Raw genomic sequence first — 20,008 nt, 5'->3', positions numbered from 1 at the left:
AGCTGTAGAAAAGCTATATGTGTTAGAACTGTGTTTGTGTATGGAGGAGAGTTGTGTGTGTATTTCGGAAAATTGCGTGTGTGATAGTAGTAGAGTTGTGTGTATGCAGGAGAGATGTGTGTATGTAGGAAAGAGGGTGGAAACTTATCAATGCTATAGGACCTATGCAAGAACCTAACATGATCAAATTTGACTCATGACAATACAGCTTTAAAAAATGCATTGGCAGCAATTGTACCGATCATCTACTTTCAATGAATTATCAGCAAATTGGTGAAAGTACACCTATTAAAAAAAAAATAACAGCCTCCTCCATATCCCCTCTAGCTGTCCTGTCCATCACCAAGATAGGTGCGTTTTCTGCCATTTTAGGTAGAAGTAATGTTCAACCAATTTGCTTCTAATTTAGACAAAGTAGTAGGAAAGTTTATCAAACAAACTCTACATATGAGCTCTATCTATTTTACAATACGTGTAATATGTATTCACAAAATGTCCATTTTCTATATGTGTGAACTTCACATCTTTTTTTTTTTTAGTAAGTTTTAGTGCATGATGAGGTGGTGTTTACCTATAGGATCCACCATCTCTTGGACTGGGCACCATTGATGGTATTTATTGGGCCCCACGTTCTTAAGTAAATCTCAATATTGCTTCAAAAAGGTAGCTATGCATATACAGTTTACAGACAGAATGTTAACATATTAAGCAAGAGTGTGACAACTTATCAGTGCTAAATGTGCCATAAAAAAAGCCAGCATGTAAAATTCTTAGCTTTGACAAGTGACAACATATCTGGCAAAATGCATTGTAAACCAAATGTAATTTTTAGCTGCAGTAAATTTTAGACAATCAAAATGATGTTAAAATGTGTGTGTTTCTTACAGTCTAGAGGCTGCTTATTCTGATGGAGGAAAACACTGACAGCATCCTTCATGATCACTGAAAGAACTGTTCTCCTTTCTCCTGCCCCACACTGATCTATCTGATCGGTGCAGTGCAGGGGAGAAAGTCACCAGGACTTGCACGGATGTTGCGCATCCTGTGTAGCTGAAAAAACTTCTGCAAGACTAGCCCTTGGACCTCTTTATGAAAAGAAGAACGACACTCCTGATATGTGAGGTGGCATGGATAGGGTCCCAATCAAACAAAGTTGTTGATTAGCCATTGAACCTTTCAGGTCATGTGATCAGTCACATTCCTGGAAGGAATTTCAAGATGTGGTAATGTATACGATGGATGAGTGTACATATATATATATATATATATATATATAAGTGTTTGTGTGTGTGGAGCTGCATGAGTATATAAGAGAGCTGTTGGTGTATGTAAGAAAGCTGTGTACAAGTATGTAGCAAAACAGTGCGTGTATGTAACAGAGGTGTGAGTGCATACTTCAAAGCTGTAGAAAAGCTATATGTGTTAGAACTGTGTTTGTGTATGGAGGAGAGTTGTGTGTGTATTTCGGAAAATTGCGTGTGTGATAGTAGTAGAGTTGTGTGTATGCAGGAGAGATGTGTGTATGTAGGAAAGAGGGTGGAAACTTATCAATGCTATAGGACCTATGCAAGAACCTAACATGATCAAATTTGACTCATGACAATACAGCTTTAAAAAATGCATTGGCAGCAATTGTACCGATCATCTACTTTCAATGAATTATCAGCAAATTGGTGAAAGTACACCTATTAAAAAAAAAATAACAGCCTCCTCCATATCCCCTCTAGCTGTCCTGTCCATCACCAAGATAGGTGCGTTTTCTGCCATTTTAGGTAGAAGTAATGTTCAACCAATTTGCTTCTAATTTAGACAAAGTAGTAGGAAAGTTTATCAAACAAACTCTACATATGAGCTCTATCTATTTTACAATACGTGTAATATGTATTCACAAAATGTCCATTTTCTATATGTGTGAACTTCACATCTTTTTTTTTTTTTAGTAAGTTTTAGTGCATGATGAGGTGGTGTTTACCTATAGGATCCACCATCTCTTGGACTGGGCACCATTGATGGTATTTATTGGGCCCCACGTTCTTAAGTAAATCTCAATATTGCTTCAAAAAGGTAGCTATGCATATACAGTTTACAGACAGAATGTTAACATATTAAGCAAGAGTGTGACAACTTATCAGTGCTAAATGTGCCATAAAAAAACCCAGCATGTAAAATTCTTAGCTTTGACAAGTGACAACATATCTGGCAAAATGCATTGTAAACCAAATGTAATTTTTAGCTGCAGTAAATTTTAGACAATCAAAATGATGTTAAAATGTGTGTGTTTCTTACAGTCTAGAGGCTGCTTATTCTGATGGAGGAAAACACTGACAGCATCCTTCATGATCACTGAAAGAACTGTTCTCCTTTCTCCTGCCCCACACTGATCTATCTGATCGGTGCAGTGCAGGGGAGAAAGTCACCAGGACTTGCACGGATGTTGCGCATCCTGTGTAGCTGAAAAAACTTCTGCAAGACTAGCCCTTGGACCTCTTTATGAAAAGAAGAACGACACTCCTGATATGTGAGGTGGCATGGATAGGGTCCCAATCAAACAAAGTTGTTGATTAGCCATTGAACCTTTCAGGTCATGTGATCAGTCACATTCCTGGAAGGAATTTCAAGATGTGGTAATGTATACGATGGATGAGTGTACATATATATATATATATATAAGTGTTTGTGTGTGTGGAGCTGCATGAGTATATAAGAGAGCTGTTGGTGTATGGTATGTAAGAAAGCTGTGTACAAGTATGTAGCAAAACAGTGCGTGTATGTAACAGAGGTGTGAGTGCATACTTCAAAGCTGTAGAAAAGCTATATGTGTTAGAACTGTGTTTGTGTATGGAGGAGAGTTGTGTGTGTATTTCGGAAAATTGCGTGTGTGATAGTAGTAGAGTTGTGTGTATGCAGGAGAGATGTGTGTATGTAGGAAAGAGGGTGGAAACTTATCAATGCTATAGGACCTATGCAAGAACCTAACATGATCAAATTTGACTCATGACAATACAGCTTTAAAAAATGCATTGGCAGCAATTGTACCGATCATCTACTTTCAATGAATTATCAGCAAATTGGTGAAAGTACACCTATTAAAAAAAAAATAACAGCCTCCTCCATATCCCCTCTAGCTGTCCTGTCCATCACCAAGATAGGTGCGTTTTCTGCCATTTTAGGTAGAAGTAATGTTCAACCAATTTGCTTCTAATTTAGACAAAGTAGTAGGAAAGTTTATCAAACAAACTCTACATATGAGCTCTATCTATTTTACAATACGTGTAATATGTATTCACAAAATGTCCATTTTCTATATGTGTGAACTTCACATCTTTTTTTTTTTTTAGTAAGTTTTAGTGCATGATGAGGTGGTGTTTACCTATAGGATCCACCATCTCTTGGACTGGGCACCATTGATGGTATTTATTGGGCCCCACGTTCTTAAGTAAATCTCAATATTGCTTCAAAAAGGTAGCTATGCATATACAGTTTACAGACAGAATGTTAACATATTAAGCAAGAGTGTGACAACTTATCAGTGCTAAATGTGCCATAAAAAAACCCAGCATGTAAAATTCTTAGCTTTGACAAGTGACAACATATCTGGCAAAATGCATTGTAAACCAAATGTAATTTTTAGCTGCAGTAAATTTTAGACAATCAAAATGATGTTAAAATGTGTGTGTTTCTTACAGTCTAGAGGCTGCTTATTCTGATGGAGGAAAACACTGACAGCATCCTTCATGATCACTGAAAGAACTGTTCTCCTTTCTCCTGCCCCACACTGATCTATCTGATCGGTGCAGTGCAGGGGAGAAAGTCACCAGGACTTGCACGGATGTTGCGCATCCTGTGTAGCTGAAAAAACTTCTGCAAGACTAGCCCTTGGACCTCTTTATGAAAAGAAGAACGACACTCCTGATATGTGAGGTGGCATGGATAGGGTCCCAATCAAACAAAGTTGTTGATTAGCCATTGAACCTTTCAGGTCATGTGATCAGTCACATTCCTGGAAGGAATTTCAAGATGTGGTAATGTATACGATGGATGAGTGTACATATATATATATATATATATATATATATATATAAGTGTTTGTGTGTGTGGAGCTGCATGAGTATATAAGAGAGCTGTTGGTGTATGTAAGAAAGCTGTGTACAAGTATGTAGCAAAACAGTGCGTGTATGTAACAGAGGTGTGAGTGCATACTTCAAAGCTGTAGAAAAGCTATATGTGTTAGAACTGTGTTTGTGTATGGAGGAGAGTTGTGTGTGTATTTCGGAAAATTGCGTGTGTGATAGTAGTAGAGTTGTGTGTATGCAGGAGAGATGTGTGTATGTAGGAAAGAGGGTGGAAACTTATCAATGCTATAGGACCTATGCAAGAACCTAACATGATCAAATTTGACTCATGACAATACAGCTTTAAAAAATGCATTGGCAGCAATTTTACCGATCATCTACTTTCAATGAATTATCAGCAAATTGGTGAAAGTACACCTATTAAAAAAAAAATAACAGCCTCCTCCATATCCCCTCTAGCTGTCCTGTCCATCACCAAGATAGGTGCGTTTTCTGCCATTTTAGGTAGAAGTAATGTTCAACCAATTTGCTTCTAATTTAGACAAAGTAGTAGGAAAGTTTATCAAACAAACTCTACATATGAGCTCTATCTATTTTACAATACGTGTAATATGTATTCACAAAATGTCCATTTTCTATATGTGTGAACTTCACATCTTTTTTTTTTTTTAGTAAGTTTTAGTGCATGATGAGGTGGTGTTTACCTATAGGATCCACCATCTCTTGGACTGGGCACCATTGATGGTATTTATTGGGCCCCACGTTCTTAAGTAAATCTCAATATTGCTTCAAAAAGGTAGCTATGCATATACAGTTTACAGACAGAATGTTAACATATTAAGCAAGAGTGTGACATCTTATCAGTGCTAAATGTGCCATAAAAAAACCCAGCATGTAAAATTCTTAGCTTTGACAAGTGACAACATATCTGGCAAAATGCATTGTAAACCAAATGTAATTTTTAGCTGCAGTAAATTTTAGACAATCAAAATGATGTTAAAATGTGTGTGTTTCTTACAGTCTAGAGGCTGCTTATTCTGATGGAGGAAAACACTGACAGCATCCTTCATGATCACTGAAAGAACTGTTCTCCTTTCTCCTGCCCCACACTGATCTATCTGATCGGTGCAGTGCAGGGGAGAAAGTCACCAGGACTTGCACGGATGTTGCGCATCCTGTGTAGCTGAAAAAACTTCTGCAAGACTAGCCCTTGGACCTCTTTATGAAAAGAAGAACGACACTCCTGATATGTGAGGTGGCATGGATAGGGTCCCAATCAAACAAAGTTGTTGATTAGCCATTGAACCTTTCAGGTCATGTGATCAGTCACATTCCTGGAAGGAATTTCAAGATGTGGTAATGTATACGATGGATGAGTGTACATATATATATATATATATAAGTGTTTGTGTGTGTGGAGCTGCATGAGTATATAAGAGAGCTGTTGGTGTATGGTATGTAAGAAAGCTGTGTACAAGTATGTAGCAAAACAGTGCGTGTATGTAACAGAGGTGTGAGTGCATACTTCAAAGCTGTAGAAAAGCTATATGTGTTAGAACTGTGTTTGTGTATGGAGGAGAGTTGTGTGTGTATTTCGGAAAATTGCGTGTGTGATAGTAGTAGAGTTGTGTGTATGCAGGAGAGATGTGTGTATGTAGGAAAGAGGGTGGAAACTTATCAATGCTATAGGACCTATGCAAGAACCTAACATGATCAAATTTGACTCATGACAATACAGCTTTAAAAAATGCATTGGCAGCAATTGTACCGATCATCTACTTTCAATGAATTATCAGCAAATTGGTGAAAGTACACCTATTAAAAAAAAAATAACAGCCTCCTCCATATCCCCTCTAGCTGTCCTGTCCATCACCAAGATAGGTGCGTTTTCTGCCATTTTAGGTAGAAGTAATGTTCAACCAATTTGCTTCTAATTTAGACAAAGTAGTAGGAAAGTTTATCAAACAAACTCTACATATGAGCTCTATCTATTTTACAATACGTGTAATATGTATTCACAAAATGTCCATTTTCTATATGTGTGAACTTCACATCTTTTTTTTTTTTAGTAAGTTTTAGTGCATGATGAGGTGGTGTTTACCTATAGGATCCACCATCTCTTGGACTGGGCACCATTGATGGTATTTATTGGGCCCCACGTTCTTAAGTAAATCTCAATATTGCTTCAAAAAGGTAGCTATGCATATACAGTTTACAGACAGAATGTTAACATATTAAGCAAGAGTGTGACAACTTATCAGTGCTAAATGTGCCATAAAAAAAGCCAGCATGTAAAATTCTTAGCTTTGACAAGTGACAACATATCTGGCAAAATGCATTGTAAACCAAATGTAATTTTTAGCTGCAGTAAATTTTAGACAATCAAAATGATGTTAAAATGTGTGTGTTTCTTACAGTCTAGAGGCTGCTTATTCTGATGGAGGAAAACACTGACAGCATCCTTCATGATCACTGAAAGAACTGTTCTCCTTTCTCCTGCCCCACACTGATCTATCTGATCGGTGCAGTGCAGGGGAGAAAGTCACCAGGACTTGCACGGATGTTGCGCATCCTGTGTAGCTGAAAAAACTTCTGCAAGACTAGCCCTTGGACCTCTTTATGAAAAGAAGAACGACACTCCTGATATGTGAGGTGGCATGGATAGGGTCCCAATCAAACAAAGTTGTTGATTAGCCATTGAACCTTTCAGGTCATGTGATCAGTCACATTCCTGGAAGGAATTTCAAGATGTGGTAATGTATACGATGGATGAGTGTACATATATATATATATATATATATATATAAGTGTTTGTGTGTGTGGAGCTGCATGAGTATATAAGAGAGCTGTTGGTGTATGTAAGAAAGCTGTGTACAAGTATGTAGCAAAACAGTGCGTGTATGTAACAGAGGTGTGAGTGCATACTTCAAAGCTGTAGAAAAGCTATATGTGTTAGAACTGTGTTTGTGTATGGAGGAGAGTTGTGTGTGTATTTCGGAAAATTGCGTGTGTGATAGTAGTAGAGTTGTGTGTATGCAGGAGAGATGTGTGTATGTAGGAAAGAGGGTGGAAACTTATCAATGCTATAGGACCTATGCAAGAACCTAACATGATCAAATTTGACTCATGACAATACAGCTTTAAAAAATGCATTGGCAGCAATTGTACCGATCATCTACTTTCAATGAATTATCAGCAAATTGGTGAAAGTACACCTATTAAAAAAAAAATAACAGCCTCCTCCATATCCCCTCTAGCTGTCCTGTCCATCACCAAGATAGGTGCGTTTTCTGCCATTTTAGGTAGAAGTAATGTTCAACCAATTTGCTTCTAATTTAGACAAAGTAGTAGGAAAGTTTATCAAACAAACTCTACATATGAGCTCTATCTATTTTACAATACGTGTAATATGTATTCACAAAATGTCCATTTTCTATATGTGTGAACTTCACATCTTTTTTTTTTTTTAGTAAGTTTTAGTGCATGATGAGGTGGTGTTTACCTATAGGATCCACCATCTCTTGGACTGGGCACCATTGATGGTATTTATTGGGCCCCACGTTCTTAAGTAAATCTCAATATTGCTTCAAAAAGGTAGCTATGCATATACAGTTTACAGACAGAATGTTAACATATTAAGCAAGAGTGTGACAACTTATCAGTGCTAAATGTGCCATAAAAAAACCCAGCATGTAAAATTCTTAGCTTTGACAAGTGACAACATATCTGGCAAAATGCATTGTAAACCAAATGTAATTTTTAGCTGCAGTAAATTTTAGACAATCAAAATGATGTTAAAATGTGTGTGTTTCTTACAGTCTAGAGGCTGCTTATTCTGATGGAGGAAAACACTGACAGCATCCTTCATGATCACTGAAAGAACTGTTCTCCTTTCTCCTGCCCCACACTGATCTATCTGATCGGTGCAGTGCAGGGGAGAAAGTCACCAGGACTTGCACGGATGTTGCGCATCCTGTGTAGCTGAAAAAACTTCTGCAAGACTAGCCCTTGGACCTCTTTATGAAAAGAAGAACGACACTCCTGATATGTGAGGTGGCATGGATAGGGTCCCAATCAAACAAAGTTGTTGATTAGCCATTGAACCTTTCAGGTCATGTGATCAGTCACATTCCTGGAAGGAATTTCAAGATGTGGTAATGTATACGATGGATGAGTGTACATATATATATATATATATATAAGTGTTTGTGTGTGTGGAGCTGCATGAGTATATAAGAGAGCTGTTGGTGTATGGTATGTAAGAAAGCTGTGTACAAGTATGTAGCAAAACAGTGCGTGTATGTAACAGAGGTGTGAGTGCATACTTCAAAGCTGTAGAAAAGCTATATGTGTTAGAACTGTGTTTGTGTATGGAGGAGAGTTGTGTGTGTATTTCGGAAAATTGCGTGTGTGATAGTAGTAGAGTTGTGTGTATGCAGGAGAGATGTGTGTATGTAGGAAAGAGGGTGGAAACTTATCAATGCTATAGGACCTATGCAAGAACCTAACATGATCAAATTTGACTCATGACAATACAGCTTTAAAAAATGCATTGGCAGCAATTGTACCGATCATCTACTTTCAATGAATTATCAGCAAATTGGTGAAAGTACACCTATTAAAAAAAAAATAACAGCCTCCTCCATATCCCCTCTAGCTGTCCTGTCCATCACCAAGATAGGTGCGTTTTCTGCCATTTTAGGTAGAAGTAATGTTCAACCAATTTGCTTCTAATTTAGACAAAGTAGTAGGAAAGTTTATCAAACAAACTCTACATATGAGCTCTATCTATTTTACAATACGTGTAATATGTATTCACAAAATGTCCATTTTCTATATGTGTGAACTTCACATCTTTTTTTTTTTTTAGTAAGTTTTAGTGCATGATGAGGTGGTGTTTACCTATAGGATCCACCATCTCTTGGACTGGGCACCATTGATGGTATTTATTGGGCCCCACGTTCTTAAGTAAATCTCAATATTGCTTCAAAAAGGTAGCTATGCATATACAGTTTACAGACAGAATGTTAACATATTAAGCAAGAGTGTGACAACTTATCAGTGCTAAATGTGCCATAAAAAAACCCAGCATGTAAAATTCTTAGCTTTGACAAGTGACAACATATCTGGCAAAATGCATTGTAAACCAAATGTAATTTTTAGCTGCAGTAAATTTTAGACAATCAAAATGATGTTAAAATGTGTGTGTTTCTTACAGTCTAGAGGCTGCTTATTCTGATGGAGGAAAACACTGACAGCATCCTTCATGATCACTGAAAGAACTGTTCTCCTTTCTCCTGCCCCACACTGATCTATCTGATCGGTGCAGTGCAGGGGAGAAAGTCACCAGGACTTGCACGGATGTTGCGCATCCTGTGTAGCTGAAAAAACTTCTGCAAGACTAGCCCTTGGACCTCTTTATGAAAAGAAGAACGACACTCCTGATATGTGAGGTGGCATGGATAGGGTCCCAATCAAACAAAGTTGTTGATTAGCCATTGAACCTTTCAGGTCATGTGATCAGTCACATTCCTGGAAGGAATTTCAAGATGTGGTAATGTATACGATGGATGAGTGTACATATATATATATATATATATATATAAGTGTTTGTGTGTGTGGAGCTGCATGAGTATATAAGAGAGCTGTTGGTGTATGTAAGAAAGCTGTGTACAAGTATGTAGCAAAACAGTGCGTGTATGTAACAGAGGTGTGAGTGCATACTTCAAAGCTGTAGAAAAGCTATATGTGTTAGAACTGTGTTTGTGTATGGAGGAGAGTTGTGTGTGTATTTCGGAAAATTGCGTGTGTGATAGTAGTAGAGTTGTGTGTATGCAGGAGAGATGTGTGTATGTAGGAAAGAGGGTGGAAACTTATCAATGCTATAGGACCTATGCAAGAACCTAACATGATCAAATTTGACTCATGACAATACAGCTTTAAAAAATGCATTGGCAGCAATTGTACCGATCATCTACTTTCAATGAATTATCAGCAAATTGGTGAAAGTACACCTATTAAAAAAAAAATAACAGCCTCCTCCATATCCCCTCTAGCTGTCCTGTCCATCACCAAGATAGGTGCGTTTTCTGCCATTTTAGGTAGAAGTAATGTTCAACCAATTTGCTTCTAATTTAGACAAAGTAGTAGGAAAGTTTATCAAACAAACTCTACATATGAGCTCTATCTATTTTACAATACGTGTAATATGTATTCACAAAATGTCCATTTTCTATATGTGTGAACTTCACATCTTTTTTTTTTTTTAGTAAGTTTTAGTGCATGATGAGGTGGTGTTTACCTATAGGATCCACCATCTCTTGGACTGGGCACCATTGATGGTATTTATTGGGCCCCACGTTCTTAAGTAAATCTCAATATTGCTTCAAAAAGGTAGCTATGCATATACAGTTTACAGACAGAATGTTAACATATTAAGCAAGAGTGTGACAACTTATCAGTGCTAAATGTGCCATAAAAAAACCCAGCATGTAAAATTCTTAGCTTTGACAAGTGACAACATATCTGGCAAAATGCATTGTAAACCAAATGTAATTTTTAGCTGCAGTAAATTTTAGACAATCAAAATGATGTTAAAATGTGTGTGTTTCTTACAGTCTAGAGGCTGCTTATTCTGATGGAGGAAAACACTGACAGCATCCTTCATGATCACTGAAAGAACTGTTCTCCTTTCTCCTGCCCCACACTGATCTATCTGATCGGTGCAGTGCAGGGGAGAAAGTCACCAGGACTTGCACGGATGTTGCGCATCCTGTGTAGCTGAAAAAACTTCTGCAAGACTAGCCCTTGGACCTCTTTATGAAAAGAAGAACGACACTCCTGATATGTGAGGTGGCATGGATAGGGTCCCAATCAAACAAAGTTGTTGATTAGCCATTGAACCTTTCAGGTCATGTGATCAGTCACATTCCTGGAAGGAATTTCAAGATGTGGTAATGTATACGATGGATGAGTGTACATATATATATATATATATATATAAGTGTTTGTGTGTGTGGAGCTGCATGAGTATATAAGAGAGCTGTTGGTGTATGTAAGAAAGCTGTGTACAAGTATGTAGCAAAACAGTGCGTGTATGTAACAGAGGTGTGAGTGCATACTTCAAAGCTGTAGAAAAGCTATATGTGTTAGAACTGTGTTTGTGTATGGAGGAGAGTTGTGTGTGTATTTCGGAAAATTGCGTGTGTGATAGTAGTAGAGTTGTGTGTATGCAGGAGAGATGTGTGTATGTAGGAAAGAGGGTGGAAACTTATCAATGCTATAGGACCTATGCAAGAACCTAACATGATCAAATTTGACTCATGACAATACAGCTTTAAAAAATGCATTGGCAGCAATTGTACCGATCATCTACTTTCAATGAATTATCAGCAAATTGGTGAAAGTACACCTATTAAAAAAAAAATAACAGCCTCCTCCATATCCCCTCTAGCTGTCCTGTCCATCACCAAGATAGGTGCGTTTTCTGCCATTTTAGGTAGAAGTAATGTTCAACCAATTTGCTTCTAATTTAGACAAAGTAGTAGGAAAGTTTATCAAACAAACTCTACATATGAGCTCTATCTATTTTACAATACGTGTAATATGTATTCACAAAATGTCCATTTTCTATATGTGTGAACTTCACATCTTTTTTTTTTTTTAGTAAGTTTTAGTGCATGATGAGGTGGTGTTTACCTATAGGATCCACCATCTCTTGGACTGGGCACCATTGATGGTATTTATTGGGCCCCACGTTCTTAAGTAAATCTCAATATTGCTTCAAAAAGGTAGCTATGCATATACAGTTTACAGACAGAATGTTAACATATTAAGCAAGAGTGTGACAACTTATCAGTGCTAAATGTGCCATAAAAAAACCCAGCATGTAAAATTCTTAGCTTTGACAAGTGACAACATATCTGGCAAAATGCATTGTAAACCAAATGTAATTTTTAGCTGCAGTAAATTTTAGACAATCAAAATGATGTTAAAATGTGTGTGTTTCTTACAGTCTAGAGGCTGCTTATTCTGATGGAGGAAAACACTGACAGCATCCTTCATGATCACTGAAAGAACTGTTCTCCTTTCTCCTGCCCCACACTGATCTATCTGATCGGTGCAGTGCAGGGGAGAAAGTCACCAGGACTTGCACGGATGTTGCGCATCCTGTGTAGCTGAAAAAACTTCTGCAAGACTAGCCCTTGGACCTCTTTATGAAAAGAAGAACGACACTCCTGATATGTGAGGTGGCATGGATAGGGTCCCAATCAAACAAAGTTGTTGATTAGCCATTGAACCTTTCAGGTCATGTGATCAGTCACATTCCTGGAAGGAATTTCAAGATGTGGTAATGTATACGATGGATGAGTGTACATATATATATATATATATATATAAGTGTTTGTGTGTGTGGAGCTGCATGAGTATATAAGAGAGCTGTTGGTGTATGTAAGAAAGCTGTGTACAAGTATGTAGCAAAACAGTGCGTGTATGTAACAGAGGTGTGAGTGCATACTTCAAAGCTGTAGAAAAGCTATATGTGTTAGAACTGTGTTTGTGTATGGAGGAGAGTTGTGTGTGTATTTCGGAAAATTACGTGTGTGATAGTAGTAGAGTTGTGTGTATGCAGGAGAGATGTGTGTATGTAGGAAAGAGGGTGGAAACTTATCAATGCTATAGGACCTATGCAAGAACCTAACATGATCAAATTTGACTCATGACAATACAGCTTTAAAAAATGCATTGGCAGCAATTGTACCGATCATCTACTTTCAATTAATTATCAGTAAATTGGTGAAAGTACACCTATTAAAAAAAAAATAACAGCCTCCTCCATATCCCCTCTAGCTGTCCTGTCCATCACCAAGATAGGTGCGTTTTCTGCCATTTTAGGTAGAAGTAATGTTCAACCAATTTGCTTCTAATTTAGACAAAGTAGTAGGAAAGTTTATCAAACAAACTCTACATATGAGCTCTATCTATTTTACAATACGTGTAATATGTATTCACAAAATGTCCATTTTCTATATGTGTGAACTTCACATCTTTTTTTTTTTTAGTAAGTTTTAGTGCATGATGAGGTGGTGTTTACCTATAGGATCCACCATCTCTTGGACTGGGCACCATTGATGGTATTTATTGGGCCCCACGTTCTTAAGTAAATCTCAATATTGCTTCAGAAAGGTAGCTATGCATATACAGTTTACAGACAGAATGTTAACATATTAAGCAAGAGTGTGACAACTTATCAGTGCTAAATGTGCCATAAAAAAACCCAGCATGTAAAATTCTTAGCTTTGACAAGTGACAACATATCTGGCAAAATGCATTGTAAACCAAATGTAATTTTTAGCTGCAGTAAATTTTAGACAATCAAAATGATGTTAAAATGTGTGTGTTTCTTACAGTCTAGAGGCTGCTTATTCTGATGGAGGAAAACACTGACAGCATCCTTCATGATCACTGAAAGAACTGTTCTCCTTTCTCCTGCCCCACACTGATCTATCTGATCGGTGCAGTGCAGGGGAGAAAGTCACCAGGACTTGCACGGATGTTGCGCATCCTGTGTAGCTGAAAAAACTTCTGCAAGACTAGCCCTTGGACCTCTTTATGAAAAGAAGAACGACACTCCTGATATGTGAGGTGGCATGGATAGGGTCCCAATCAAACAAAGTTGTTGATTAGCCATTGAACCTTTCAGGTCATGTGATCAGTCACATTCCTGGAAGGAATTTCAAGATGTGGTAATGTATACGATGGATGAGTGTACATATATATATATATATATATATATATAAGTGTTTGTGTGTGTGGAGCTGCATGAGTATATAAGAGAGCTGTTGGTGTATGTAAGAAAGCTGTGTACAAGTATGTAGCAAAACAGTGCGTGTATGTAACAGAGGTGTGAGTGCATACTTCAAAGCTGTAGAAAAGCTATATGTGTTAGAACTGTGTTTGTGTATGGAGGAGAGTTGTGTGTGTATTTCGGAAAATTGCGTGTGTGATAGTAGTAGAGTTGTGTGTATGCAGGAGAGATGTGTGTATGTAGGAAAGAGGGTGGAAACTTATCAATGCTATAGGACCTATGCAAGAACCTAACATGATCAAATTTGACTCATGACAATACAGCTTTAAAAAATGCATTGGCAGCAATTGTACCGATCATCTACTTTCAATGAATTATCAGCAAATTGGTGAAAGTACACCTATTAAAAAAAAAATAACAGCCTCCTCCATATCCCCTCTAGCTGTCCTGTCCATCACCAAGATAGGTGCGTTTTCTGCCATTTTAGGTAGAAGTAATGTTCAACCAATTTGCTTCTAATTTAGACAAAGTAGTAGGAAAGTTTATCAAACAAACTCTACATATGAGCTCTATCTATTTTACAATACGTGTAATATGTATTCACAAAATGTCCATTTTCTATATGTGTGAACTTCACATCTTTTTTTTTTTTTAGTAAGTTTTAGTGCATGATGAGGTGGTGTTTACCTATAGGATCCACCATCTCTTGGACTGGGCACCATTGATGGTATTTATTGGGCCCCACGTTCTTAAGTAAATCTCAATATTGCTTCAAAAAGGTAGCTATGCATATACAGTTTACAGACAGAATGTTAACATATTAAGCAAGAGTGTGACAACTTATCAGTGCTAAATGTGCCATAAAAAAAGCCAGCATGTAAAATTCTTAGCTTTGACAAGTGACAACATATCTGGCAAAATGCATTGTAAACCAAATGTAATTTTTAGCTGCAGTAAATTTTAGACAATCAAAATGATGTTAAAATGTGTGTGTTTCTTACAGTCTAGAGGCTGCTTATTCTGATGGAGGAAAACACTGACAGCATCCTTCATGATCACTGAAAGAACTGTTCTCCTTTCTCCTGCCCCACACTGATCTATCTGATCGGTGCAGTGCAGGGGAGAAAGTCACCAGGACTTGCACGGATGTTGCGCATCCTGTGTAGCTGAAAAAACTTCTGCAAGACTAGCCCTTGGACCTCTTTATGAAAAGAAGAACGACACTCCTGATATGTGAGGTGGCATGGATAGGGTCCCAATCAAACAAAGTTGTTGATTAGCCATTGAACCTTTCAGGTCATGTGATCAGTCACATTCCTGGAAGGAATTTCAAGATGTGGTAATGTATACGATGGATGAGTGTACATATATATATATATATATATATAAGTGTTTGTGTGTGTGGAGCTGCATGAGTATATAAGAGAGCTGTTGGTGTATGTAAGAAAGCTGTGTACAAGTATGTAGCAAAACAGTGCGTGTATGTAACAGAGGTGTGAGTGCATACTTCAAAGCTGTAGAAAAGCTATATGTGTTAGAACTGTGTTTGTGTATGGAGGAGAGTTGTGTGTGTATTTCGGAAAATTGCGTGTGTGATAGTAGTAGAGTTGTGTGTATGCAGGAGAGATGTGTGTATGTAGGAAAGAGGGTGGAAACTTATCAATGCTATAGGACCTATGCAAGAACCTAACATGATCAAATTTGACTCATGACAATACAGCTTTAAAAAATGCATTGGCAGCAATTGTACCGATCATCTACTTTCAATGAATTATCAGCAAATTGGTGAAAGTACACCTATTAAAAAAAAAATAACAGCCTCCTCCATATCCCCTCTAGCTGTCCTGTCCATCACCAAGATAGGTGCGTTTTCTGCCATTTTAGGTAGAAGTAATGTTCAACCAATTTGCTTCTAATTTAGACAAAGTAGTAGGAAAGTTTATCAAACAAACTCTACATATGAGCTCTATCTATTTTACAATACGTGTAATATGTATTCACAAAATGTCCATTTTCTATATGTGTGAACTTCACATCTTTTTTTTTTTTTAGTAAGTTTTAGTGCATGATGAGGTGGTGTTTACCTATAGGATCCACCATCTCTTGGACTGGGCACCATTGATGGTATTTATTGGGCCCCACGTTCTTAAGTAAATCTCAATATTGCTTCAAAAAGGTAGCTATGCATATACAGTTTACAGACAGAATGTTAACATATTAAGCAAGAGTGTGACAACTTATCAGTGCTAAATGTGCCATAAAAAAACCCAGCATGTAAAATTCTTAGCTTTGACAAGTGACAACATATCTGGCAAAATGCATTGTAAACCAAATGTAATTTTTAGCTGCAGTAAATTTTAGACAATCAAAATGATGTTAAAATGTGTGTGTTTCTTACAGTCTAGAGGCTGCTTATTCTGATGGAGGAAAACACTGACAGCATCCTTCATGATCACTGAAAGAACTGTTCTCCTTTCTCCTGCCCCACACTGATCTATCTGATCGGTGCAGTGCAGGGGAGAAAGTCACCAGGACTTGCACGGATGTTGCGCATCCTGTGTAGCTGAAAAAACTTCTGCAAGACTAGCCCTTGGACCTCTTTATGAAAAGAAGAACGACACTCCTGATATGTGAGGTGGCATGGATAGGGTCCCAATCAAACAAAGTTGTTGATTAGCCATTGAACCTTTCAGGTCATGTGATCAGTCACATTCCTGGAAGGAATTTCAAGATGTGGTAATGTATACGATGGATGAGTGTACATATATATATATATATATATAAGTGTTTGTGTGTGTGGAGCTGCATGAGTATATAAGAGAGCTGTTGGTGTATGTAAGAAAGCTGTGTACAAGTATGTAGCAAAACAGTGCGTGTATGTAACAGAGGTGTGAGTGCATACTTCAAAGCTGTAGAAAAGCTATATGTGTTAGAACTGTGTTTGTGTATGGAGGAGAGTTGTGTGTGTATTTCGGAAAATTGCGTGTGTGATAGTAGTAGAGTTGTGTGTATGCAGGAGAGATGTGTGTATGTAGGAAAGAGGGTGGAAACTTATCAATGCTATAGGACCTATGCAAGAACCTAACATGATCAAATTTGACTCATGACAATACAGCTTTAAAAAATGCATTGGCAGCAATTGTACCGATCATCTACTTTCAATGAATTATCAGCAAATTGGTGAAAGTACACCTATTAAAAAAAAAATAACAGCCTCCTCCATATCCCCTCTAGCTGTCCTGTCCATCACCAAGATAGGTGCGTTTTCTGCCATTTTAGGTAGAAGTAATGTTCAACCAATTTGCTTCTAATTTAGACAAAGTAGTAGGAAAGTTTATCAAACAAACTCTACATATGAGCTCTATCTATTTTACAATACGTGTAATATGTATTCACAAAATGTCCATTTTCTATATGTGTGAACTTCACATCTTTTTTTTTTTTTAGTAAGTTTTAGTGCATGATGAGGTGGTGTTTACCTATAGGATCCACCATCTCTTGGACTGGGCACCATTGATGGTATTTATTGGGCCCCACGTTCTTAAGTAAATCTCAATATTGCTTCAAAAAGGTAGCTATGCATATACAGTTTACAGACAGAATGTTAACATATTAAGCAAGAGTGTGACAACTTATCAGTGCTAAATGTGCCATAAAAAAACCCAGCATGTAAAATTCTTAGCTTTGACAAGTGACAACATATCTGGCAAAATGCATTGTAAACCAAATGTAATTTTTAGCTGCAGTAAATTTTAGACAATCAAAATGATGTTAAAATGTGTGTGTTTCTTACAGTCTAGAGGCTGCTTATTCTGATGGAGGAAAACACTGACAGCATCCTTCATGATCACTGAAAGAACTGTTCTCCTTTCTCCTGCCCCACACTGATCTATCTGATCGGTGCAGTGCAGGGGAGAAAGTCACCAGGACTTGCACGGATGTTGCGCATCCTGTGTAGCTGAAAAAACTTCTGCAAGACTAGCCCTTGGACCTCTTTATGAAAAGAAGAACGACACTCCTGATATGTGAGGTGGCATGGATAGGGTCCCAATCAAACAAAGTTGTTGATTAGCCATTGAACCTTTCAGGTCATGTGATCAGTCACATTCCTGGAAGGAATTTCAAGATGTGGTAATGTATACGATGGATGAGTGTACATATATATATATATATATATATATATATATATAAGTGTTTGTGTGTGTGGAGCTGCATGAGTATATAAGAGAGCTGTTGGTGTATGTAAGAAAGCTGTGTACAAGTATGTAGCAAAACAGTGCGTGTATGTAACAGAGGTGTGAGTGCATACTTCAAAGCTGTAGAAAAGCTATATGTGTTAGAACTGTGTTTGTGTATGGAGGAGAGTTGTGTGTGTATTTCGGAAAATTGCGTGTGTGATAGTAGTAGAGTTGTGTGTATGCAGGAGAGATGTGTGTATGTAGGAAAGAGGGTGGAAACTTATCAATGCTATAGGACCTATGCAAGAACCTAACATGATCAAATTTGACTCATGACAATACAGCTTTAAAAAATGCATTGGCAGCAATTGTACCGATCATCTACTTTCAATGAATTATCAGCAAATTGGTGAAAGTACACCTATTAAAAAAAAAATAACAGCCTCCTCCATATCCCCTCTAGCTGTCCTGTCCATCACCAAGATAGGTGCGTTTTCTGCCATTTTAGGTAGAAGTAATGTTCAACCAATTTGCTTCTAATTTAGACAAAGTAGTAGGAAAGTTTATCAAACAAACTCTACATATGAGCTCTATCTATTTTACAATACGTGTAATATGTATTCACAAAATGTCCATTTTCTATATGTGTGAACTTCACATCTTTTTTTTTTTTTAGTAAGTTTTAGTGCATGATGAGGTGGTGTTTACCTATAGGATCCACCATCTCTTGGACTGGGCTCCATTGATGGTATTTATTGGGCCCCACGTTCTTAAGTAAATCTCAATATTGCTTCAAAAAGGTAGCTATGCATATACAGTTTACAGACAGAATGTTAACATATTAAGCAAGAGTGTGACAACTTATCAGTGCTAAATGTGCCATAAAAAAACCCAGCATGTAAAATTCTTAGCTTTGACAAGTGACAACATATCTGGCAAAATGCATTGTAAACCAAATGTAATTTTTAGCTGCAGTAAATTTTAGACAATCAAAATGATGTTAAAATGTGTGTGTTTCTTACAGTCTAGAGGCTGCTTATTCTGATGGAGGAAAACACTGACAGCATCCTTCATGATCACTGAAAGAACTGTTCTCCTTTCTCCTGCCCCACACTGATCTATCTGATCGGTGCAGTGCAGGGGAGAAAGTCACCAGGACTTGCACGGATGTTGCGCATCCTGTGTAGCTGAAAAAACTTCTGCAAGACTAGCCCTTGGACCTCTTTATGAAAAGAAGAACGACACTCCTGATATGTGAGGTGGCATGGATAGGGTCCCAATCAAACAAAGTTGTTGATTAGCCATTGAACCTTTCAGGTCATGTGATCAGTCACATTCCTGGAAGGAATTTCAAGATGTGGTAATGTATACGATGGATGAGTGTACATATATATATATATATATATATATATATATATATAAGTGTTTGTGTGTGTGGAGCTGCATGAGTATATAAGAGAGCTGTTGGTGTATGTAAGAAAGCTGTGTACAAGTATGTAGCAAAACAGTGCGTGTATGTAACAGAGGTGTGAGTGCATACTTCAAAGCTGTAGAAAAGCTATATGTGTTAGAACTGTGTTTGTGTATGGAGGAGAGTTGTGTGTGTATTTCGGAAAATTGCGTGTGTGATAGTAGTAGAGTTGTGTGTATGCAGGAGAGATGTGTGTATGTAGGAAAGAGGGTGGAAACTTATCAATGCTATAGGACCTATGCAAGAACCTAACATGATCAAATTTGACTCATGACAATACAGCTTTAAAAAATGCATTGGCAGCAATTGTACCGATCATCTACTTTCAATGAATTATCAGCAAATTGGTGAAAGTACACCTATTAAAAAAAAAATAACAGCCTCCTCCATATCCCCTCTAGCTGTCCTGTCCATCACCAAGATAGGTGCGTTTTCTGCCATTTTAGGTAGAAGTAATGTTCAACCAATTTGCTTCTAA

Source organism: Phyllobates terribilis, unplaced genomic scaffold (assembly GCF_046119375.1).
Source record: "Phyllobates terribilis strain yellow unplaced genomic scaffold, ASM4611937v1 Scaffold_1027__1_contigs__length_463685, whole genome shotgun sequence".
In the NCBI taxonomy this organism is placed as follows: Eukaryota; Metazoa; Chordata; class Amphibia; order Anura; family Dendrobatidae; genus Phyllobates; species Phyllobates terribilis.
Note: the sequence above shows the minus strand (reverse complement) of the source record.